The following is a 25835-nucleotide window of genomic DNA, read 5'->3' as shown; positions in this document are numbered from 1 at the left end:
AATAAGTCACGGGGATTTGATATGCAGGATAGGGAATATAGTCAATAATGTTGTAATAACTTTAAATGGTGACAGATGGTGACTAGACTTACAATGGTGATCATCTCATAATGTATATAAATGTGAAATCACTATGTTGTACACCTGAAACTAACATAACATTGTATGTAAATTATACTTCAGTAAAAAAGAAACTAAAAATAACAGTAAAGTAAGAAGTGGAGAAAAAGAAATAATCAGGATAAAAGTAGAAATGAAAGAAATAAATGAAATAGAAAGCAAGGAGAATCAACTAAGTTGGGTTTTTGTGAAGTGACAAAATTGCTCAATGTCCAGTAAGATTGATTAAAAAATGAGATAAGCATCAAAAAACCTATATTATAAATAAATAAAAAAGGAGGATGTAATTTCAGATGCAGAAGAACTTAAAAAGATAATGGGATATCATATACAACTTATGCCAATCCATTAAAAGATTAGATGAAATGGGCAAATTACTTGAAAAAATATAACATATCAACAGAAAAGATAAAGCCTGAATAGTCACATTACCATAAAATAATTTTAATCAGTGTAAGTTTAAAATCTTCTCACAAAAAGAATGCTAGGGTCAGATGATTTTACAAGCAAATTATTTCATATACTTTCAAATATTTAAATAACAGGTATTTCTACAAAATTTTCTAGGAAATAAGAAAAGAGAGAATATTCCCACCTTAATTTATGAGGCTATTAAACCTCATTATCAAATCCAGACAATGATGGTATGAGAAAGGTCAATAACAAGACAATCTCATTCACTAATATAGATACAAAAATTCTAAAGGAAATAATAGGCAAATAAAATCCAATGAAATATACATCATTACTAAGATGGTTTCCTAATTATGAAGTTAATTCAATAATAATCACCATATTAACAGATTAAAGAAGAAAATGATATAATCATCTTAATATATGGAAGATAAAAGAATAATTAAAATTCCCAGTCCATTAACTATTTTAAAATATCTTAGTAAACTAGAAATAAAAAAGAATATCTTTGATCTGCTAAGTGATATCTACAAAAGAACTACATAAGATTTATTTAAATCATGACATGTCAAAACCTTCCCTTTAAAATCAGAAACAAAACGGTAGTTCACTGTCAGCCCTAACCAACACAGTAAAATAAATAAAAGGTATACAATTTGGAAAGGAGGAGATAAAACTGTCATCACTGCAGTTGACAAAATTATCCACATAGAAGATACACTGACAATTTCTTTTGAATTATTAAGAGAGTTTAGCAAAGGTGCTGGATGTATGTCAATATTTGAATCAATTGCATATATACAATCAGCAACAAGTAGTCAGAAAATATATATATTTAAAAGGTGTTATTTACAATGGCAACAAAAATAAAGTACTAGAAATAAATCTAATAGATGTGCAGAATCGTTAAAGAGAAGATTATGATAATCTATTGAACGATATTAATAAGACCTAAATAAATTAAAAATATGACAGTATACTGAAAGATATTAACAAGATCTAGACAAAAGACACTTCATCTTTTCATGGAGAGAGAAAGACTCAATATCACAAAAATACCAATTCTCAAATCTCTAGATTCATTGCAATTACAGTCAAAATTTCAGTAATACTTTTCATAGAACTTGACAAACGGAGTGTGAGGGACACTTCTTACTATATGTCCTCTGGTACATGTAAAATTTTTAACTATGAGAAGGTATTTTCTATTTTAAAAATTTACATTTAAAATAAATAAATTATAGTAGACAGCCTCTAAGATGGCTGCCAATGATCCCCGCTTCCTCATATCTTGTGTGATCCCCTTCCCTTGGGGTGGACTGGACTTAATGACTCTTTTCTAACGGATAGAATATGGAAGACACGACGGGATGTCACTTCTGTGGTTGCTGCCTCAGGTGCTGGCTCTCACTCTCTCTGGATTGCTTGCTCTGGAGGAAGCCAGTTTCTACATCTCCAGGCAGCCCTGTGGAGAGGCTGGAGTGGCTGAACTTGGACATGGATCTTCTGAGGCTTGTCAACAGCCACATGAGGGAAATTGAAGGTGACTCCTCCCCAGGTCAAGTTTTGAGATGACTATCCAGCTCTTGCCCACAACTTGAGCATGAGAGACCCTGAGCCGGAGGCCCCCACCCAGCTAAGCCACTCCAGTGTTCCTGACCCACAAAAACTGTGAGATAAGTATGAGTTATTTCCAGCCACTAATGGAATAATTTGTTCTATAGCAATAGATACGTAAAACAAAGTACATTGATAAACATAAAAAATACATAAACAGAATAACAAAGGGCCATGAATAGCTGAGACACCTCTGAAGGAAAACAAAGTAGGAGGACTCAGCCTAGCTGATATCAAGATTTACTACAAACCTATAGTTAATTACAGCAGTGCGTTTTTGGTGTAGAGAATTAGGTCAATGGAATAGAATAGCAAAAATAGAAACTGATTCACACCTGTTTGGAAGCTTAAATCTTATAAAGCTGGCATTGCAGCTAGGATGGCCGGATGACAAGGGTGGGACTTGGGGATATTGGGGGCAATAGTTATTTCCCAAATGGTATAAAAATATTAATATTTAACAAAGAGTATGTCACACCTGTGTGAATCATGTGACTGCCACCCTGGTTTCTTTCTTCTCACCTAATTTGAGGTAAGTGGGTCTGCTCATTCAACTAGCTAAGGCAGTGATTCACTGTATTGACCCTGAGGTTAGCACAAGAAAGGGCTCAGCTCCTCCAAGAAAGTTTTCCTGAATTTCAGTTCTGGGCTCAGTTCTTGTCTTTGATTTGAGAGAGCACTTTATACATAACTCCACTACAGCACATACTTTGCCTATTAAGATGTTAAGATCATGAACTGGGAAACAAGATTGGCTTGATTTAAGTAATGGGCAAAAGACTTAATCTCAGTTTTCTCACAATAAAATAGGGATGATAATAAGAATTGTCTTCTACCTCCAAGTTCTTGTGAGAATTGAAAGGTTTGTTCATACAAAATGAAACAAAATGTTTGCAACACCCAAAATATTTGAAACATTTATTTCAAACATTATTTTCAAATATTTGAAAAGGAAGATAGTGGTGAAGCATAGCATTCCAGGTAGGAGAAATAGTATTTTCAACATTTCAAAGGTCGATTTGGGGGTGTCTTCAGATAGCTCAGCACAATTAGAGAATAAAGTGTGAGTTGGGAAAGGGGAGAGACAAAGCTGGATAGTAAGAATGCCTGCATTATGGTAGTTCTTGCATGGCACACCATGGAATTTGGACTTTTTCTTGAGACTAGGTCATTGAAGGCATTTAAACAGAGGAGTGTTATAATCAGATCTGAATTTTAGAGAGATCACTGGTCACAGTGGGAGGAATCATTTATAAGAGGGGAGTTGACCTGGGAGGGAAGATTACCTGGGAACTGCTCAGTCATTCTCTGCTTCAGCCACTTGGCTTGTAGTTATTCAGCTATTGCCTTTGTGCACCTTCTCCTATAGAGAAACATCATAGTGCTTTAAAAACCTTTTCAATTTTTTTCCTTTTCCCTCCCCACTTGGTGACTCTCTGTGCTTTATGTGGGCATTCCATTATTTTCCTTAATTTTCAGAGTACATAGTCACTAAACTTTCCATAATTTACTCTAAGTTTCTTTCCATTCATGTCCAACCCAGTGTCTTTTGTTCAGTGGATCACACACATTTTTCCAAATTTTGCTTCACTGAAGTTTAATGCCTTATTTTTTCCATTTCTGGGACACTCCTTAGACTTAATGGGAAAAATGAAGCAGCACATTCAAAGACCCATTTGGCTGCCATGCAACCCTGTTGATTTATCATCAATAAGTAAACAGAAACTCTGCTTCTTAAAAAAAAAAAATCCATGCTTGAGATCTTTCTTTTTAAAACAACTCTCAGACGAAAATTGTACCATGTGCCTTTGCAGGTCCTCTTTGGAGCTTCCATTTATCTATTCTTAGTACATCTAGTCCCAGCGTACAAACAAGAGGGGCCCAAAAGCACCATGACGCTCCCCTTCCCAACAGACATGGCCCACATCTCTCTCCATCCACACACCTGCTACTCCCTAAGCTAACATCCTCTAACTGTAACCCTATTTGAGAAACTCTCTGTGTGAAACCAGTGGGTGTAGAAATAGCAGGTGACTGCATTTCAGCAGTTTTGGTGACCAGAGAAGAATTATTGCTTCCTTCACTTTGTGGCTCTGGTAAGTGCCCAAGAGGTGTAGTCAAAAAATCAACACATTAGTAATCCAGCAGGACTAACTCCAGCTGTTTAACATGGCCCAGCTCAAATGTCACATCCTCGGTGATGCATTCCCTGACCCCCTTCCTCTCCTAGTCACAGTTTTACTGTGCCCTTTGCACTCCCATAGCCCTTTGTTCAAACTACTACTAGTATAACATTTATCACCACTGTTATTTTCACTTTTTGAAAATTGCATTTGAGTATGGTAGAGGGACGAGAGAATGGCTTTTCAAGGAGAAAAAGCTCTGGATGCCCATTGTATTAGGCTACACTCAGGTTTGTGACTTTGGGTTAAGTAAATACCCTCTTTGAACCTCAGTTTTCTTGTCTGTAAAAGAGACTGTAGGATTAAATAAAGAAGAGAAGATGATGCCTATATCACGGTACCTGGCCTCCAGCAGATATTTAACAAATATCAGTTCTCTTTCTTTTCCCTTCCTGTTTAGATGTGGACCTGTCTGTCTCTCCCACTAGACCATAAAGCCTTCTGGGGAGACACTTTGACTTATGAATCTTTCTAGCACCTAGTACAGTGTCCAATCCAGGTGTTCAATGCAAATGTGTTGGCTGCTGGATGAAAGGAATGCCATGTTGAACCCTGGAAAACTTGGCCCAACTTATTGGCCAGCGTCCTCTGACAATGCCTGTGGACCTCTGGTTTGGTTTACCTCATTATTGTATCCAAGCTCTTGATTTGTGGGTGATGAAATGAGGCAGGGAAGCTTAAGTAAGTCCATATAGTCTTTGAACTTAAGATAGGTAAATGTAGACGCCTTGTTAAAGTTCCTACTCTTTGGAAAGCTGTGAGTTGTAAATTAGAGGACCTGCTTTACTTGGAAAAAAAAATAATTGGGGCTAAACCTTGAAGACATTGGAGTTATTTGGGGAAGGTTTTTAGTATAATTGAGGTATTCCCTCAGGAATCGTCCTGCAATACAAAAATGGATTCATGATCAAGGCCCCTTGGTGTTCTTCTGTGGAAAAACACATGCTTTTGGCTGAAGAAAAAAAAAAAAACGAACTTGGCAAGTACTGTACTGCTTTAAAGTCCTTTCAATATCTGAATTAATTCCATGTCACCACACTTAGCTTCAAGCCAGTGTTTCATGTGGCCCATGTCCTGGTGCACTTACTGCACGGGTTATGCAGTAAGGTAAGTTGATGGCAATCCCCATGTAAGGTATCAATCATACAGATACATGATGTTGATGACTTGTGAATACTCTGTGCTTATTGGACATCTTTTTCTTTTGACCATCTCCTCCATGACGCTTTCCAGATCAGTGCCCTGTTTGGATCTCTATAACAATCTGGCATTGCCCATCTTTCCAGTCAAGTCAACACCCACTATGAGCCAAACATTGTTCTAGGTATTGGGGACAGAGTGAGAAGCAAGATGGACACAGCCCCTGCCCTCAAGGAGCTTACATCTTAGCGCACCTCTGAACTCCTTTTATTTACTCCTATTTCTGGTGTTTTGGCTTTCATTTCCTCACCTTCAGTTTATCTATCTATGAATTCTATTATGTGCATCTGGCACACTCCATTTTGCTTTTTTAAGGTTTTTGACTTCTCTTTTCCTTTTGATGGTCTATTTATTTTTTAAGCTACGATATGGTCATAAACTTTCAGAGCTAGATGAGCTTTGAGCCCACATAGTCCAACAGTAAGCCACAGAGATATATTGATTTGTCCTCTCACATAACGACCCGCTGGTGGGTGGAACCCAGCACTGACTGCCAGTTCATTGCTTTTCATTAACCATTACACTGCCTCCCTGATTTCCTACCCAGTTTTCTCATGCCTACCCTTATGCAGAAATACACATTCATTTATACTCTCCCTTTTGTCTCATCTGAAACCCATTCTGCGGTCACTTTTCAATCTTACCTAACTACATAACTCTTCTTCCCTGTTTGTTACACTTGTATGACTTCTCCAGCTATGTATATAACACATGACCCCCTAAAATTGCTACATTCAAAATTCTGGAAAATACCTAACTCTCTCCTCTCCTCATCACAGATCTCATCCACAATCATATTTTTTCTCATTCAAATTCCTAGTCTGTTACTTTCAGTAGGACTGTTCATTCATCACCTTATCTGTTTAACTATGCCACATGTTTGCTTTTATACACTCCCATTCATTCTTAAGTAAGTGAGCTTGGGATTCAAAACTGCCTAGAAAACTACCACATAGTTATTTCCATGAGCGCAGATCCTTTCTCTCCTTGGTACAATTCTCTAAGCAAATCTTGGATCTCTGTTTCTCTGGGAGTCACTACTAAGTCCTAACTATAGGTGATTTGATTACCGCAAATGCTCAGGCACATCCTGTAGTCAGTCCTGTAAGGTCACTACTGAAATAGACACTACATTTAATCTTGTCTACACCATCTTGTTCTTTATTTGGACTTAACGTGGATTTCTCTCAATCAGTTTTTAGTTTCACAGGGTATCTTTCTCCTGCCCTCTGTCTGTGTTCCTCTATTGATGATTGCTTCCTGTGTGAAATTGGTGGGCTGGCTGCCACTGACGCCCAGCTGCACAAACTAATTCATCCCTGGAGCTTGGCATCCATGGGCACTTACACATTGTTTTCCCTGTTCACTCGACTCAGAGCTGCCAATATGGCAGTTGCCTCGGGTTCCTTCTGCTTTTCCTCACTAGCATATGGCATGGTTTGACCTGGTGAAGTTGAGTTTCAGTTTTACTGAGAAAAGACGTACTCTAATGTAAACTGAACACAGAAAGTGACAGAACAGAGACCTCCACTCTTATTTATTCAACAGCTCTTTGTGTTGAGCCCTTGATCTAAGCCAGGCAGTTGACTAGTATATACTGCAGTAAGATTTTAGCTCTGACCCCAAGGAACTTTCAAATTAATGGAAGAGCCAGGAAAGCATTCCCATAATTAAAGTATATCAGCACATATACCTTAATTATTAGAAAAGGTAAAATAATCTATTGCTAAAGAGGACAGGCTTTGAAGTCAGACAGACCTGCACTTGAATTTGGACCTCACCACCAGCTTGGCCTGGGGCATGTTCCTTAATGTTTCGTCATCTCTTCCTCTTGTCTGTAAAAGGATTCTAACTAACAGTTCTTTCAACATAAGATTGTCATGAGGATTAAATGAATTAATAGAGGTTATGTGCTTAACCCAATGCTTAGCTCTTAATAAGTGCTCAGGAAATATTGGTTTTATGTGGTATTTACAGGCTGCTAGGGGAGCACAATGGGAGAGTCAAGGAAGATTTCTGGGAAGAAGTGACAGACTTGAGTTTTGAGAGACAAGCACTGGTGATAGCTAAATGAAGTGAAGAAAAGTAATTCTTTAAAAAATGTTTTTAAATTGAAGTATAGTTGATTTACAATGTTGTATTCATTTCAGGTGTACAGCAAAGTGACTCAGTTTTATATATATATATTCAGTTTTATATATACTTTTTCAGATTATTTTCTCTTATAGGTTATTACAAAATATTTAGTATATTTCTCTGTGCCATATAGTAGGCCCTTGTTGGTTATCTATTTTATATACAGTAGAGTGTATATGTTAATCCCAAATTCCTAATTTATCCATTCCCCCCCCTTTCCCCCTTTGGCAACCATAAGTTTGTTTTCTATGTCTGTGGCTCTAAGGAAAAGGAATTCTAAGTAGGGGGGCAGCACATGCAAAGGTATGGAGGTGTGAAATAATATGATGAATGTGTGAACCCCAAGTAGTCCACTGTGTATGGCTGAAGCAGAATAATCTATGGCTGGAGGAAGGGAAAGATGATGACTGAAGCAAATAAAATATTAGAACTCATTTCAGCAGAAGAATTCTGCAAAAAAAGCATATATCACTCTCTACATAAGTGCCAAGATATATGAGGGATATGCAAAGACATCTGAGAAGAACTTCCACTGAGATAGGAGGCAGAAAGAACTGCAGAATGAAAAAGAGATGGGGCAGAAATGATGGCATCCTGACACTCAGTTAGAAACGTGTCATACAAAAGACGATGGTGTCTTGTCCAAAGGGTCAGAAACTTGCAACCTGTACCTTTCCTACAGATCCATGACCCCAAAGCCCATCTCCATCTACCACTACATTGAACTTTTTGACAGTCCCTCTCCCTGTTTGTTATCAGACACATAAATATGTAGCTTAAGATCTTAATGAAAGAGCAGAGCAACTTGGTGCTATGACACCTGAACCCAGCAGCTGTGGGTGAATGACCTGCAGACAGAAAAGCAATACTCCTTGTCCAAGCAACATAGACATGGCTGTGCTGTGTCCTGTAGACACCCAGGGTTGAATTTGTGCAGTCATTGCCAGAAAAGCACACCACACCCACATGTCAAAACAAACATGATATCCAGGGGAGGAAAATCAAGGTTTCAGTTGTTTCTTTTCTTCCCTCTCCAAATCCCAAGAATCCAGTGAGTTTTAATAACACTTCTAAAATGTCAGGAGAAAAAACTCTTACTTTTAAAAAAGTTGGAATCACCAAGGGGGTCTTTTGCAGAGTCTAGTTTCACTCTAGGCCCCCTCGGGGATGGTATGAGGTGCAGGTGTGCCTTGCTTTAAGAAAATGCAATGAAAAAAAAAAATCAAGCATAGATTAGAGACTAGAGGAGGTGATTATTCATATTGTAATATAGGTTTTAAATTTTATCTGAATCATAAGTTTGCTTTAAAACAGCAGTCCCTCTCCTGTGAAGCAGTGCCCATTTTCATATTGCTAATTTGGTAGAGTTGGAGAGAGAGTGTTGAGAAATTTAGTGTTCAAGGATTAAATAATTATTTTTATTTATGGAAGACATATCAAAAACAAAGGCTAAGCATTTATGAAATATTGGGAGCCACTGAGAAAGGAAATAATTATGTATTAAGTATTTATTATGTGTAAGGCACTTTACATATGTTATGGGGATAAAAATTATTAAAGCATAATTCCAATTTCACTTCCTTCTTTTCTCTGCCTGAGTTTTTGCAACTTCCCTCATCCTCTCTCCTGTAAGAAGAGATCTGAATTTGTGGTCATTTTTAAATAGAGCATCAGGGAAGTGGGTAGAGAGAGACAAGACTGGATGGTTCAGGGGGAAGGGTGGAAAGGACTATGAGAACAAGAGCTGATATGGACCAAGGAGAGCTTGGTGGTGTGTAAACTAATGGGGGACTTGAATGGGGATTCTCAAGAAGCTATGGGCTATGAGAAAACTGTATTTTATGAAGTCATACTTTAAGTTTTGAATTAAATTTCCTTTATGTTCTTCAAGAGATGCCTGGACTATGCTACTTTGAATGTGAAATTTTACTGATTCCATGCAATAGGAGGCATGTTTGATCTCATTCAATCTTGCAATAACCATATGAAGTGGGCATTTTATTTTCATTATACAGATGAGAAGACTGAGTTAGAAAGATGTTCAGAGACTTGACTAAACGACACAGCTAGACTATGCAGAGCTTGGATTTGAAAATAAGTTTGTTTCCAGTATTAAAAAGACAGGAGATAACAAGTATTGGCAAGGGTGTGAAGAAAGGGAACCCTTGTACACTTGGTGGGAATGTAAATTGGTACAGCCATTATGGAAAACAGGAGGGAGATTCCTCAAAAAATTAAAAATAGAACCTCCATACAATCTAGCAATCCTACTTCTGGGTATACATCCAAAGGAAATGAAATCAGGATCTAGAAGAGGTTATCTGCACTCCCATGTTCACTGAAACATTATTCACAAGAGCTGAGATATGTAAACAACCTAACTGTCTATGGACAGATGAATGGATAAAGAAAATGTGGCATATACATTCAATGGAATATTATTTAGCCATAAAAAGAAGGAAATTTGCCATCTGGAGCAACATGGATAAACCTGGAAGGTGTTATGCTAAATGATATTAGCCAGACACCAAAAGACAAATACTGTATAATCCCATTTATATGTGAAATCTAAAAATATAAAACTCATAGAAGAGAGAATAGAATGGTAGTTACCAGGGGCTGGGGCCTGGGGAAATGTCAGTCAAAGGGTACAAACTTTTGGCTGTAAGATGAATAAGTTGTATGGAGCTAATGTACATCATGGGTCTATAGTTAATTATATTGTATTATATACTTGAAATTTGCTAAGAGAGTAGATCTTAAGTGTTCTCACCAAACACATACACACACAAATGATAACCATGTGAGGTGATGGAGGTGTTAATTAACTTGCGTGTGGTAATAATTTCACAATGTATACATATGTTAAGTATACATATGTTATACTTATATGTTATACATAAGTTAAGTATACATATGTTATACAATGTATACATATGTTAAGTCACATTGTACACCTTAAAAAATCATGTTAGATTAAAAAATCTAACCTAAATAGATACAATTTTTATTTGTTAATTATACCGCAGTAAAGCTGGGGGGGAAACTCTAGAATATTAAAAAAAAAAAAAACAAGTAAAAATAGGCCTTTTCTTATATTATCTTTATGCAGTCATGTCAACTACCCTTCCTTATTTTCTGAGATTTCTTCTTTTTTTTCTTTTCTCTATTCAGTTAGGAAATAATAATCCTGATTTAATTCCGCTTGCGATTATCCTTAAGTTATTCAAAAGTATCTTTTCTGTTAAACAAAGCAGAAAATGTACGTACTGTATTTTGACTATTTTCTGTGTAAAATGGATATTTTAACATGTTTTTCCTCCTATCACCACCCCACATCTTCCTTTGCCTCCTCTTAAGTTTGTATAATTTTATGAGTATATTTGTTTTATCTATATTCTCTTTTAATAATCATTTTTGATATTCACATCAAATTTTATCAGCTGTAATTCTTAGTTCACCTATATAAATATAGAGCTGTTTCCTCCATATTCTGGCATTAAGCTGCTTGACAGTCCAATCACTGTCCTACCTTTCAGTGCTATATCTTTGTCTTTTAATGTGTTTTCATAACATTTTTAATGGAAGGGTGGACAGAAGAAGAGGGAAATGTAATAGAACTAAATATACATATTTCATGAGAAAGGTAATAGACAAATCAATAAATAGCAATATAATCTTATTGTAAAAGAAACGGCTAAAATATTTAAAAGTAATAACTTGGGGGATGGTAATGGTGAGATAAAAGCTACTGTTTTGCACTACATACATTCTAATATGATTTATAAAGTAGCCATGTGCATACATTTTTAAAATAAACAGTGATATATGTGCCAAAGTCCTGGTCTAGACAATAAACATGGAATAAAAGTGGATGGATATGTGGTACACCTGGGCCGCTCTTCCCCCCCGCCTCCGAGAAGTACACAGTCCTCGGATCTGGGGCTGGGGGAGAGTTGGAAAACACTAGGATCTGGTGAATGTCCTCAAGAACCAGTCCTTGCAACCTGCCCTCCTCCTACACTGGACTGAATCCCAGGGGACGGCCATAGAAGCCCCAGACAGATTTGGGGGTCCAAATATCGAGGAGTTCTATGTTCCACTTCTTGTCAGCGTCTTGGGAGGCAGCAAGACCCCATAGTTCCTTGTGCCACTACGGATTAGACAAACAGAAGCACCAGGGCAGACTGACTTGAGGCAAAACCACAGATCCTCCTTATCCCTTAATGCGGTGCAGGGACAGCAGATTCTTTCCATGGGACTGACATTGTCCAGCATCTGAGAATGAGGTTGGAAGACCTGCAGTATGGAGTTGCCCATAGTAGATGTGGTGTGAACCATAAGACGAGGGGCCGGATAGGAACAAGGACATCTCAGGTGTGGCTGCTGTGGAGAGGGGATGATGACTAAAGACTAGATAGAACCATATACATCTCCACAGATGCCTGTGTGGAACTGATCATGAACGACATCCAGGAGACCCCTCTGAATGAGCTGCTGCCGTGTAAATCCCTGTGGAGCTTGGATGCCTCACCCCACCACCCTCTCAGGGAGATGCCAGGAGAAACGCTTAAGTGAATTGTCAGAATCCTTGGTTAGAAACAAAGAAACAACTCTGGTTAACATAAGCATTAAAGGAATTTACAGTAAGGATACCAGAGAGTTTTCAGAAACAGTGGGCTCAAGAAAAAGGGTGAATTACCTCCAGCCAAAACCACAGCACAGGAAGTTTCTGGTGAGATGTGGATGACACCACCACTGCATCACCCCTGTCAGAAATAGACACAGGACGTCACTGCTGTCAACCTCTGCCACTCCCAGAATAGGACTTTGGATGCCATTGCTGCCGCCGCTGCCAGGATAAATTCTCTAGTGTCCCTCACTTCCTGTTCACTGCTGATTTGATGTACTGGGTGAGGCTAGCCTGTTGGCCAACATCAGCCATGTGCCCAACTCCAGCTGCTTGGGTTTGATCCAGAGGGAATGGTCCCCATTCCCATTTATTGTAGCATCCCCCACCCCCTGCCCCACTCAAAGGAAAAAGGTTCACACTCATACTCTCAAATATGACCACGTCCACCACTTTTGACTGAGAATACTTTGAATCAACCTGATTTACCTGGAACGGACTAGATTTAATTATACTGTCTAAATTCAACCATAGAAAAAGGTAAACTTACATTTTCACACACCTGAGCTTTGGTCTGAGGAGTTCACATCTACATCATTCAGTCACATGAATAACACCTTGCCTGTGCACATGAATACCCCGTTTAATCATCACAACCACCCTGGACTGCATTATTAGCCCACTAACCTGACTTGAAAGTTAGGAAGCTAAGGGTCAAGGAAGTTCAGAGAATTTTTCACACCAGTAAGTGGCAGAGCCAATATCCAATCTTGAGTCTTAGGTTTGCCTAAAGCCCTGAAGCCTTTTGAAACATTACACTGTGATTTATTCTCAAGATGCTAGAGCCAGATGGTTACTAAATTAGACTTTCTAGATCATTTTTTCTGAGCTCCTGTCCTTAGCATGATGTCATTTTCCTCTTCTGTTAGACCTAAAAGAAGAGTCTGTGTACATGTCCGAAATGCTGCATGTCTCCTCCAAATATGATACTGAAATCTAATAAAGCCTGCAGAATTCATCCTTTTTGGGTCACGGTCCTATGCCACCAGAGAAACAGAATTAATCAGAAACAAAGAACGAGGTATTATTTGCCTACTCTCCATATTTTCCCACCCCAAGCTCCTTTCTTTCTCTTGCACTGCCTGAGTAGGAAGGGATGAGTAAAGAAGAAGGCATTTTCCAGGTAATCTTGTCTGCTTTGCTTCATCCTGACTGCACTTGGAGACATCAGGGATTCCCCACTCCTTTACCTCCCCTTAGCTGAGCAGAGTTTTTAGGGGGCAGGAAATGTTTAAGAGTAGAACTGTAATAGGTGTAAGTAAGAAACATCTATTTTCCATTAAGGAGATTCACTTCTCTGTTGGGGTTGTTATAGGACTAGGTCAGGAGGCTGCTTGGGGCTGTCTGGTATCTCTTCTGCCTGCATTGCCCATCCCGTTGCAGCTCCCTCTCTGAAGCAGGTAGTCTCTTCTTCCAAACCTGCCTTCCTCTGATGGAGTCAGGTTGATTGGAGGCCTTGGTTTTAAGTAGTGACACAATAGAGTAATAATGGTGAATTTCTGTTTTCAGGACATTGGAAAATGGAGAAAGGATCATTGTGCCTGTGTATTTTACAGCTGTTCAGGGAGGCTGTTCCCACGGTGAATTGCAGAGTAATTATATTTTATGGCAAAAATAACATCTTTGTGGGTTTCCGACACAATGTGGTTATCTGTTACTCAATCAACCCAATCCTAGCATAAGGTCTCACCCTGTAGTAAACATTCAATGAATAGAAGAATGAAAACTCTAAAGGCTCAGAAACAGATGTAAATCCCTAGAGTCTGACAAATTGGATTTAGAGTAGACTAAGAAGGTTCAGTGAGTAATGTCAATGAAAAATAGTTGGCAACCTGTTGCAACTCTTCATTTGTTTTCTGAGTGGCCTTCCTTCCTCCTTCCCTCCCTTCTTTCTCTCTCTTTTTTTCTTTCTTTCTTTCCTTTCATCACAGCAATTTTCAAGCACCAAGTAAAGAGAGTTGTCTATTGAATCCCCACGCACGTATCACCCAGCTTTAATGATCATCCAATTTTCTGCTTCGTTATTCTCAACCCCCTCTTTCTTCACACTTTTTTGGAAGTATTTTAAATCAAAACCAAGAATTTCACCCCAAATTACTCCACCCACCATTATTTTAGTATGTCTCTCCAACAGAAGATGTTTTAAAAATCTACAACAACAATCACACACCCTCAAATTAATAATAAGTTTGTAATGCCATCTAATAGTTAACCTGTGTTTGGCTTTTATCTCTTCTAGGCTTCCTGTAAGATTTTTTTCTTAAATGTTAATTTGTGGCTTAAGACTGGTGCTTTCCTACTCTTCATGGTTACCTCTAACACCTTTCCCTTCAAACTCCCATTGAGCACTTATGATTGTTAAATGAATAATTTCTATCTCTATTAATTCACTCGAGGAGTGAGCACTTAAAATGCACTCACCATTATGAAAGGCTCTGGAGCTACCACGGTAAGATAGGGTCCTTGCCACAAGGATCTTACAGTTCCAAGGGGAATATATGGCCAGTTGATTGTCCCCCGAACACTTCACACTCAGCATGATAAAATCAATCTCATCCTAAAAGGTCAGCTCTAAGTTTCTGAAGTCTGATGGTGACCTCACCATTCTTCATGCTTCCCAGGCTCCACGCTACTGACTCTTTTTCATCCTGTCAGTTCCAAACCTGACTATTTGTCTTCTGAAATGTTTTCTGTATCCATCTATTTTTTTTCCTCCAGGAAAGCGTTTTTCTGTAATGAAGAAACTGTGATTGTGATGAACTGTGTAAGAATTTACAAGTGTCCTGCCTTCTCAGTTTGGGGCAAACTGAGAGGGAGTTAGCAGAGCTCCAAGGGTCTGGAGTCCAATGTTTTTCCAGGAGAGGCTTCATATGAAGTGGGCTCGAGGATACGATGTCAGGATGGAGATACAAGAGCACAGGGGAAGGAGCTTGAAAAACAGTACCATGCATCCCATATGACAGGCATGGCAAGTAGGGAATGGGCAAAAAGGACGTAAAGCTGTGACCAGGAGTTTTGGGAGTGAGATAGGGCAGGTTGGAGGCATGACTCTTTCTGGTCCATTTGGAAATTCGTTTGGAAGCAGAGAATCAGTGTTTGATTGCCTGCTTTACCTAATTGCCATGTATCGAATTACTGCAAATTTCACAGCTTCAAACAAAATTTTTTATTATTTCACAGTTTTGCAGGTTAGAAGTCCAGGCAGCTCGGCTGTGTTCTCTGCTCGGGGTCTCACAAGGCTCATGTACAGCTAATGGCCACCAGGGGTCTTATCTGGAGGCTGGGGAAATCAGCCTTCATTTCTATAACCCCTCTCAGGCTATCAAATAGAGAAAAAGACCATCTTCAAATGATGGGGATGATTTCTACTCTCTCTGCAGTTTTCTTCACTGTGGCACTGATCCTAACAACAGACATAATCCTTCTCCCTTTTCCCTCAGCTTGAACAATGGTTTAATCTTCTTACTTAAGAGCTCATGCCCTCTGTTTATGAAAACACACACACAATTTTTTTGTAGGTTTGAAAAGACTAATGCTTTGTGTGTGTGTGAATGTGTGTTTTTATTTAAATTAAATTCTTGTAACTTCATGACCTCACCCCACTGAAGATTGAGATGCTAAGACCCTTGCCTTTTCTCATTGATCTCAGGGTCATCTGAAATATTTAGTGTATTTCATACATGATCACATAAACAATGAACTATCTAATTGGTTTTCAAGAAGGCTTTTCTTACTTAGTTTACAAAAATTATAAAAAATAAATATCTTACTATTAGACTCATCATATACTTCCCAGGCTCTCTTACTGACCACTTTTTCTCAAAAGACTCAGGAGTTTGCTAATTGTAATGTTTATTTCTGAGGTTAGGGTATGAAAATGAGGATTTTCAACAGGCTATGGATTATATCAACAATGGAAGTGGACATTCATTAACATACTGCTCAGAAGAAGAAAACAACCCTCAATTTTCTTTCAAACCAATGGGGACACTGTTATCTTTTCTTAATATGGGATTGCAATTAGTACCTATTTATTTCTTAGTACTTTAGGAAAAGAATTCTCCTCAGCCTCTTTTAGGATCCAATAGTTAGCCTGTGTAAGATTTGAAAAATAATATGTTTGCTGGAAATTAGAATCTGATCCAGTACCTTGAAAATCAATAGCAATATTGGAGAAAGAGTTCTTAGAAAAAACATAGCAAATACTTGCATATATTAAAAGATAAGATTCACAGGGGTAAGTACTACTATCTGATCAAAGTGAGATGACCAAATTGACTTCTGTAATTTAAGGTTAATTTTCCAACCCGGAATCCATTTGACCTAGTGTTGACTTAAATAGATAGTGCCCTGAAGAAAACTCTTCACTCGGGCTTCTCTGGTGGTGCAGTGGTTGAGAGTCCGCCTGCCGATGCAGGGGACATGGGTTCGTGCCCCAGTCCAGGAAGATCCCACATGCCGCGCGGAGTGGCTGGGCCCGTGAGCCGTGGCCGCTGAGCCTGCGCGTCCGGAGCCTGTGCCCTGCAACGGGAGAGGCCACAGCAATGAGAGGCCCGTGTACCGCGAAAAAAAAAAAAAAAAAGAAAAGAAAACTCTTCACTCTAAAAATTATTTAACCTTAACCTTCTGCTATTTTAAAATTTATGTTCCATTTTCTCCAGTACTTGAATTGGCAAAGAAGGAGGGTGGGATGGAATTAGTGCACCTGTGTTTCCATCTTTCCTCTCTTCCTCTTTCCCTTAGCAGATCCAGACAAGATAAAACAGTGTGGTAGGAATACCTGGCCTATAGATGGTGCTCAGTAAGTAGTTTTTGAATACATAAATGAATGGATGAGTGAATGAAGGTAGCACAAAAGCAAGGAAGCTGAATTCTTACAGAGTGGGTTTTATCCTCTGTAAGGCAGCAGGTGATTTGCAGGAGCCAAGAACAGAACAGCTGCTTCCCATCACCTTCCCCCAAACTCCAGCAGTGGGTGTTGCTGTGACCTCAGTCTTGCTGGCAATTACTGTACAGGGAGGACGTGCAAGTTCAGAAATCTTATGAAATAAAGTCAAGAAAATTTACAGGATGCCTGCGGGGTAGGGGGTACCAAAAAAGACCAAATGGGAGTTTATGTAGTGACTGTACCGGTAAAATGTTCCCCTGGTGGCTGGCTGTGAAGTCTAGAATTTGGCTCCTAATGTCATCAAGGGTGACACATGTTATTAATGGCACTGCCTTCTGGAATCCACTTGATTCTTGCAAAATTCTCTCTCTGTTTTTCTGTCTCTCTCCTTTTCTCCCCCCGACCCCACTCTCTCGCTTTCCCTTTCATTTTCCCTCCTTCCATTTCTTGCATACACTCTCCATCTTTCCATGGTGGTGATGGACAAGTTTAGAGAAGACAGCTTCATTTAGGGTCTGCTGAGGTGGAGGGCCAGTTTCTCCTGTGACAGGCGCATTCATGAACTCAGAGTCATACTCCAAGAACATCTAAAGATGATTCAGCATCAGCATGAGGTACTTTGGGTTTTTTGGCAATTTCTAAGCTACCGGGGAGGGGGGACAAAAAGGGTGGAAATGAATCACTTCATGTAAATAAAACTTCAATAGTACTTTTCTGGGAAAAAAACAGAAAAAAATCCCATCATAGAAATGACAGTCTCTGTGCCAAGAGGGAAGTGAGTAAGGAGCAGTTTGAACGTGAACCAAGTCACTTCCTGGAGTAGCCTGGTCTTGCCCATGGACAAAAAAATGGGATTATTTATGCAGGAAAAGTGAGGAAGACAAATATATGAATAAACATCATAATGAGAATTACAATCAAGAGTTGTCATAAGAGGTGATAAAGCAGCTAGGCAGGAGGAGGTTAAGGAATGTCCTTCCTCCTAGAACTTTAAGATAAGGTCGTGGAATTATTGTTGTTGTTATTATTATCATTTTCAGAGAAAATTTGCGGTGGGCAGGGTGTGCTCCTTTTCCTGATAGGGCTGGTTGGGGTTTTGATTTGTTCAAGCTCTTTCTTCACTTGAGCTGTATTGTAAGACGATATTTCAAGGGCTGTCCTGAAATATTTGAAACCGACAAGGCCCCAAAGGCTTCACTGTGAGTTCTCCTGCCTTCACCAGATATGCCCCCCACCCAGCAGAAAAGGCTCCTCGCCTAGCTCATTCTTCCATCTGCCATATCAGTTGCAGTCCACTCAATCCTCAACCTAACAGGCTTTGCTTCCCTGCTAGTTGGGAAAATTATTCTAATAGACCATGGGAACCAGGGGACACCTCACCCTCTTGATACTACATAGCCTGTCTCCCACAGCCCCTGATTCTTTAGCCTATTACCACGTGCAGCTCCTGCGTGGCCCCACCTGGCATGCAGTGTCCTCCCCCAGGCTGTGAGTACATGTGATTAATCAACCGCTGTTGATCTCATCTATCCAATGCCAAGGATTGTTGTATATTCAGCCACCTCACACCATTTAAGGTGGGGTACACCTTCGTCACCAACAGGGTGGCAATACTGTGATTTATAAGAAATGTATTTGGTCGTTCAGATGACCAAAATATATTTCTCATATATATTTGGTCTTCATCCACAGTTCCTGGCTTACAGCTCCCCAAACCCTTGGAATTTCCTGAGCAATAAGAGCAAAGGGAACATCTCTTATTATAATAATTGGTCTCTTGTCTTCATTCCTGAAATTGCTTTAGAACCATAAAGGTGAAATGAGTACCTGGTTATCCATAACAAGTCCCTTTCCACCACAACTGGGTTTATGTTAATGGAGTGACTTTTGGAGAGCATCTAAGGATGGGGGCTGGTCACCAGGGCAACCAACCACAAATAGAGGGTTGGAACTTTCAGTCCCACCCCCTCCCTTGACTTCTGGAGTGGGGAGAAGGGGGCTGGAGGTTGAATCAATCACCATAGGCAATGATTAAATCAATTATGCCTATGTAATGTAGCCTCCATACAAACCCAAAAGGAGGGGATTTGAAGAGCTTCCAGATTGGGGAACCAGAATGCTTCCATGTGTCACTGTGCAAGGTTCCAAACTCCACCCTCAGGACCACACCCAATGTATCTCTTCATCTGGCTATTGATTTGTATCCTTTAATAACCTATGTAATAAATTGGTAATCTAGTGAGTAAATGGGTTTCCCGAGTTCTGTGAGCCACTCTAGCAAATTAATTAAACCCAGAGAGGGGGTTGTGGGAACCTCTGATTTATAGCTGGTCCATACAGGTAAAACTTGGACTTGTGACTTGTGTCTGAAGTCCAAGGAAGGGGTCATGGGAATCTCCAATATGTAGCCAGTGAAGCAGAAGCACAGGTAACAGCCTGGACTTGTGAATGACATCTGAAGCAGGGGGCAGTCTTGTAGGACTGAGCCCTTACTTAACCTGTGGGATCTGATGCTATTTTCTGGTAAATAGTGTAAGAATTGAGTTGAATTGAGAGAGACTCAGCTGGTGTTGGAGCATTGCTTGTTGATAGTGGGGAAACCCCCGCCCCCCCCAAGACATATTGAAATTGGGTGCAGTACCCTTTTTAAAGGTTAATAGGAGGTTATCAGAACCTGTACATTCATAACTCTTGTTTATTGGCCAGTACTTGGCTCATCCTGTGGTCAAATGTTTATTCAAATTCCTGGGGACTACCCACCTGCAGATGCATGGGAAGACAAAACATAATTAGAATAAAGAATCAGTAAGCATAGAACTGACTTGATCATTTGACTCTTAGAGCAAGCTACATGATCCAGGCACCAGGCAAAGATCATGAACCTGAACTTATCCAATGAAAAATGGACTCTATCTTACTTTGTCTTTACACATCTATCTTTCTCCATGGTGAAGCACAATCTTTAAGAATTACCATATTCTGAAGTCGGCTTTTTATGTCTGGGAAATATAGTCCTTGGTCTCTTGATTGCATTGCTTAAGATGAATTTAATATAGAAACATCAACATGGAAAAACAATGAAAACGTTAATTAAATTAAACTACAATTCAGAAACGAGGTACTGGTTTAGATGTTTTCCTGTTAATAAAAACAGCCATAATACTAAGCAGAGGTTAAGTTGCACCGACTGCAATTATTACTTTATATTTGGTTGTATTATTCTCAGTGTCAAAGAATATTTGGTTCTCTTTTTTCCTGTATAGAACCTCAAATACCATCAACCCATGGAATATTTTCTTTTTAACTGGTCAATTTGGTGGGGTAATTTATTTAAAATAAGTTTTTTTTAAAAAATATAATTTTCTCTTTATTTTACAAAATGAGTAATGCAAGCTGGGATGTGGAGCTATAATGTCATTGCAAAAAAAAAAAAATTACACAGCAAAACTGCTATTTTTGGCTTTTAATTCCTAGCAGTTTGCCAACTTGTTGCAAGTTATACTTATCAAGGGATCCTGCACTTTTTCCATCTTGTTTCATCTTGAACCCTAAAATGGTAACAGAGACCAGGGATGGTGTTTGATTTAATTAGCTAGTGTTGCTATTGCTTGCTACATCTCCTAGCTCTAAATATCTCTAAAAATAAGCTTCCTTTGATTCCAGCTTTTAAGTGACACAAATTGTATTCACAGGAGAGGAAAACATTACTTAAGTTATCTATAACATATCTGTTTATAGTTCTAACTGGTATGCTTTATCACACAGTCCGTGGTTTATGTTATAAAAGGATGGATCTATAATAAGTTAGCAGAAACAACAGGCGTTCCTTCGGAATAACTCTTAATGGGAAATGTTTTTTTAAAAGAAGAAAGTTTACAAAAAATGAACTTTTAAAGAAGTAATTTTATTTTATTCACTCTGTGAAATCTGAGACATTGAAATTAAACATTATGATATATAGTACACAGGTACAGTTGCTATTTTTTTTTTAATAGGAGGTATTTAGTGAATATCATTTGGGTCATTGAAATGAAACAATTTTAACCTATTTTATACAGAAAAAGACCTCCTCCAAACAAAGGGTAGATTTATGTAAAGAATGTTATTTAATAGTCAACAGTCTTTATTGGCCAGAATTCAAGGGAAACAATTGCCAAATTCAGATATGAAATTCAGCAGGGCATGTGGTAGGCAGAATTCTAAGATGGCCTCAAATATTCTCTCCTCCCCAACTCCCCATGGACATGGCCACATAATCCCTGGGTACGTGACCATGAGAGATTTTACTCTGTGATTAGGTTATATTACATGGCATAGTTGCCCTTAATGTAGGGAGATTATCCATGTGGGCTTGACCCAACCACATGGCTTAGGTCACAGAAGAGGAAGTCAGAGATTTGAAGCAGACGGATTCCATGTATTGTTACTAGCTTAAAGATGAAAGAGGCCAAGTGACAAAAAATTATGGACAGAGTCTCAGAGCTGAAAGCAGGCTCTGGCTGATAGCCAGTAAGGAAAGAGGGACCTTAGTCCTGCCATTGCAAAGAGCTAAATTCTGCTAACAAGAATGAGCTTAGGAGTTAACTTTTCCCTTTAGTCTCCAGCCAAGAACTCAGTCTAGCCAGCACCTTGATTTTGGCCATGGGATACCCTAAGTAAAGAACACAGCCACGTGTGTCAGCCTTTTGACCTAAAGAACTGTGAGTGATAAATGGACATTGTTTTAAACTGCTAAGCTTGTGGCAATTTGCTATACAAAATACAAAACTGATACAGAGCATAAGATTGTATTTTATGGAAAATGTAAATGGGAACATTTACATTTATTATGCATCATCATTCTTCATAGGAGAATTGGTGAGAAGATAGGAGAGGGCATAGACTTGTGCTCAAATGTCTCAAACTACTTGCCGCGAAGCACTGTTCTGTTTATTTTCAATCTATCATGGACTGATTCTTTTACAGAGTATGATGAAAATGAGTAAGTATAAAAATGAAACAAAAACACAAAGACATACAAATATTAATCCCAAATTTGCTATTAATAGATTCAAATAAAGCTACATTGTCAAGTTGGTATAAATGTTTATAAACATTTATTCTCAATTTTTATGCTTTTTACAGATCTGTAACAAACAGTCCATGGGCCAGGGCTGGTCTGCAGACCATGTTTTGTGTAGCATTGATTTAGACCACATTAAATTAGAAGGTTTCCAAGGCTAAAACATTTACCAGTTCTAAGACTCAAAAGAAAATTTAGCCATTTATGTGTTCTCAGCTGCTTTTACATCAGAATAACTAATATTTTGGCTTCAGAACCCTTTATCACCAAAGCACTAAACTAAATGAAAGTGGAAAAATGGTTTATATGAGCTTGACAGAAACAGACTGAAAAACTACTGTCATGAGATCTGAGTGTGCATCTTAAGAGTCTACTAATTTATGACACTAATGACTAATTTATGACACTAATTTACACATCCTTTCAAATGAATGAAAATTATTCCTCAAGTTGACCACTTACAGTAATATGGACTGGTCGCCTGTCCCCACCCCAGTTATTCCTGAATTTAGATATGTGAATGGGAAACTACATTGGCACAAAATTGGCATGTACAGACACATTATGCCCCAGGAATCACTTTTATTCTATTCATTGTCATTACTTGTTGATATATTTAGGCTTTCTTTTCAAAATCTTCATTGATTTTTCTGGTTCTTCCAAATTGATTATTTGATAGAATGAAAAGCATGAAAGTAAAGAAGATGTCAAGGGAGGCAGCACACTTTAACTTCAGGAAGTTTTTATAATATAAACTGTATGACATGCTAATCAAAACTTCTTGAAGTTTAAACAACTGTTTAAGCTAAATGAGAGAGGATTTCTGGAATGGTGAAGTAATGAGCTTTGTAAACTTTCTCTGCCCAATGAAACAACCATAACTGGAAAAAGTCACTAAAAAAAGTTAATCTGTTTGGAAACTGACTTAAGGACATACAATTAGAAATGTATTTGAAAGAAGTACATTTATATTTAATGAATAAATAAACATTTATTCAAGGAGCTATACCTCAATAAGAATAGCAAGAGTTTGTGGCATTTGAGCCACAACCCATGTCCTTCTTCCCTGCTCCCAGCTCATCATGATGGAAGGTCTACTCCAGGAGGGTACAGCCAAGAGCACAGGTCTCCCTCTCCCCCTCAGCTCCCAGTTGAGGGCTGTGCTATCACCCTGCACCTCCCACACTGTGCAGTCTCTCATTTCATGCCCCAAAGGATACAGTCTGCTTCCTGAATCTGTTTTACAGAGCCTTTGTTCCCAGAAAGAGTGACTGAGGGTTTTGAATCTCTCCTCCTCTACCCATCCCTTGCCCATAAGGTGGAAATTACCCTAGGCATGGCAGGCAAAGCATACTGGGGCCCTGACGAACCTTGTCCAATCTTGCTTGTAGGGTGGAGTTTACACACTAGATGAGGCATGCTGAGAAGACTAGAGGCTGCTTCCCTAGGCTAGGATACTGCTCATGAGGCAGTGGTGTCATTTTAAAGAAGTGGGTCACTGTTCCCCCACACCCAATCTGGATCAGTGGTGCGGAGTTTGTGCCAGGGAGAGGGCAGGCCATAGAGCAGAGAGCTATGAGTTCTCCCCAAAGTAACTGACTCTATTTAACACAGAGCATGGGGAAATTCATGCCTAAGTATATTCTTATAAACAATGGAGGTTGTGGTGGTAACCAATTAAAAGAAACTTTGTAGCTTCATGAAAGCATCAAGCTAAACTGTAAGCCAGTTAGAAGCTCACCAGAGAGAATCAAGGAAAGAAAAAATTTAAAAGATCCCTCAAACCTGACCCTGTTCACCAGTGGGCCAGCAGCCACTGCATGAGACATAGACTGGCAGCTAATGGGCTGGGGCCAGCCCTGCCCACTTGCAGCTCAGCACAAGCCCCAGGATGTGTAGGACTACGCAGCAAGCCATGCTGGGACCAAGCCCTGCCCACCAGCACATGCACAGTAGTTGGCCTTACCATAACAGAAGGGCCCACACAGTTTATGTAGGGGCCAGCTCTAGAACATACAGCTCTGGTGACCAGAGAGAAATGTGCTGTTGGTCCCCATAGGATCTCTCCTACATAAAGCCACTTCTCTGAGATCAGGAAATACAACTGACCTAACTAATAGATAAAAATAAACAGAGACTTAAGCACAATGATGACATAGAGAAACATGCTGCAAAAGAAGGAACAAGACAAAATCCCAGAAAAAGAACTAAGCAAAATGGAGATAAGCAATTTACCTGATAAAGAGTTCAAGTTAATGATCATAAAGATGCTCAATGAACTTGGGAGAAGAATGGATAAACACAGTGAGAAGTTTAACAGAGAGTTAGAAAATACAAAGAAGAATCAAACAGCTGAAGAATACAATAACTGAAATAAAACTACACTAGAAGAAATTAACAGTAGATTAGCTGATACAGAGGAATGGATGACTGAACTGGAAGACAGCGTAGTGGAGATCACCCAAGCTGAAGAGGAAAAAGGAAAAAGAATTTTAAAAAAGAGGATACTTTAAGAGATCTCTGAGACAACATCAAGCATACTAACATTCCCATTATAGGAATCCCAAAAGGAGAAGAGAGAGAGAGAAAAGGAAGAGAACTTATTTGAAGAAATAATAAACGAAAAATTCCCTGACCTGGGAAAGGAAACAGATATCCAGGTCCTGGAAACACAGAGAGTCTTCCTCTATTTGGACACAATGAACCCCAAAAGAGGTCCACACCAAGACAGATTATAATTAAAATGGCAAAAGTTAGATAAAGATAGAATCTTAAAAGCAGCAAGAGAAAAGCAACTAGATACATACAAGGGAACTCCTATAAGACTATCAGCTGACTTTTAGCAGAAACTTTGCAGGCCAGAAGGGAGTGGCATGATCTATTCAAAAACAATAGAGAAAATCAATGATACCAGAAAGAGAAGAATCAAATCAAAAAAATCAAGAATGGAAGAAGGACATCACCACTGATCTTGCACAAATAAAGAGAATTTTGAGCAACTCTATGCCAAAAATTAAATTCCTAGAAACCCATAATTTTCTGGAACTGACTAAAGAAGAAATAGTATAATTGACAAAAGAAAAAATAGATTAACTGATATTCATCAAAAATTTTTAAAAACTGTGCTTCAGATGACACCATAGAGAAGTGCAAAAAACAATCCACAGAATGAGAGAAAATATTTTCAAATCATATCTCAGCTAAGTGACCTGTACACAGAATATATAAAGAGCTTGCACGACTCAACAATAAAAAGACAACCCAATTAAAAATGATGAAAGGATCTTAATAGACATTTCTCCAAGGAAGATATACAAATGGGCAATACACCTATGAAAAGATTCTCAACATCATTAGTTATCAAAGAAATGTAAATCAAAACCACAATGAGATGTAACTTCACATCCACTAGGAAGCCTATGATCAAAAGGCATAAAAACAAGTGTTGGTGAGGGGATGGAGAAATCAGAACCCTCATAAATTGCTGCTGGGAATGTAGAATGGTGCAGCCACTTTGGAAAATAG

This window comes from Stenella coeruleoalba, assembly GCF_951394435.1.
Source record: "Stenella coeruleoalba genome assembly, chromosome: 17".
NCBI lineage: Eukaryota > Metazoa > Chordata > Mammalia > Artiodactyla > Delphinidae > Stenella > Stenella coeruleoalba.
This window is presented reverse-complemented; position numbering follows the sequence as displayed.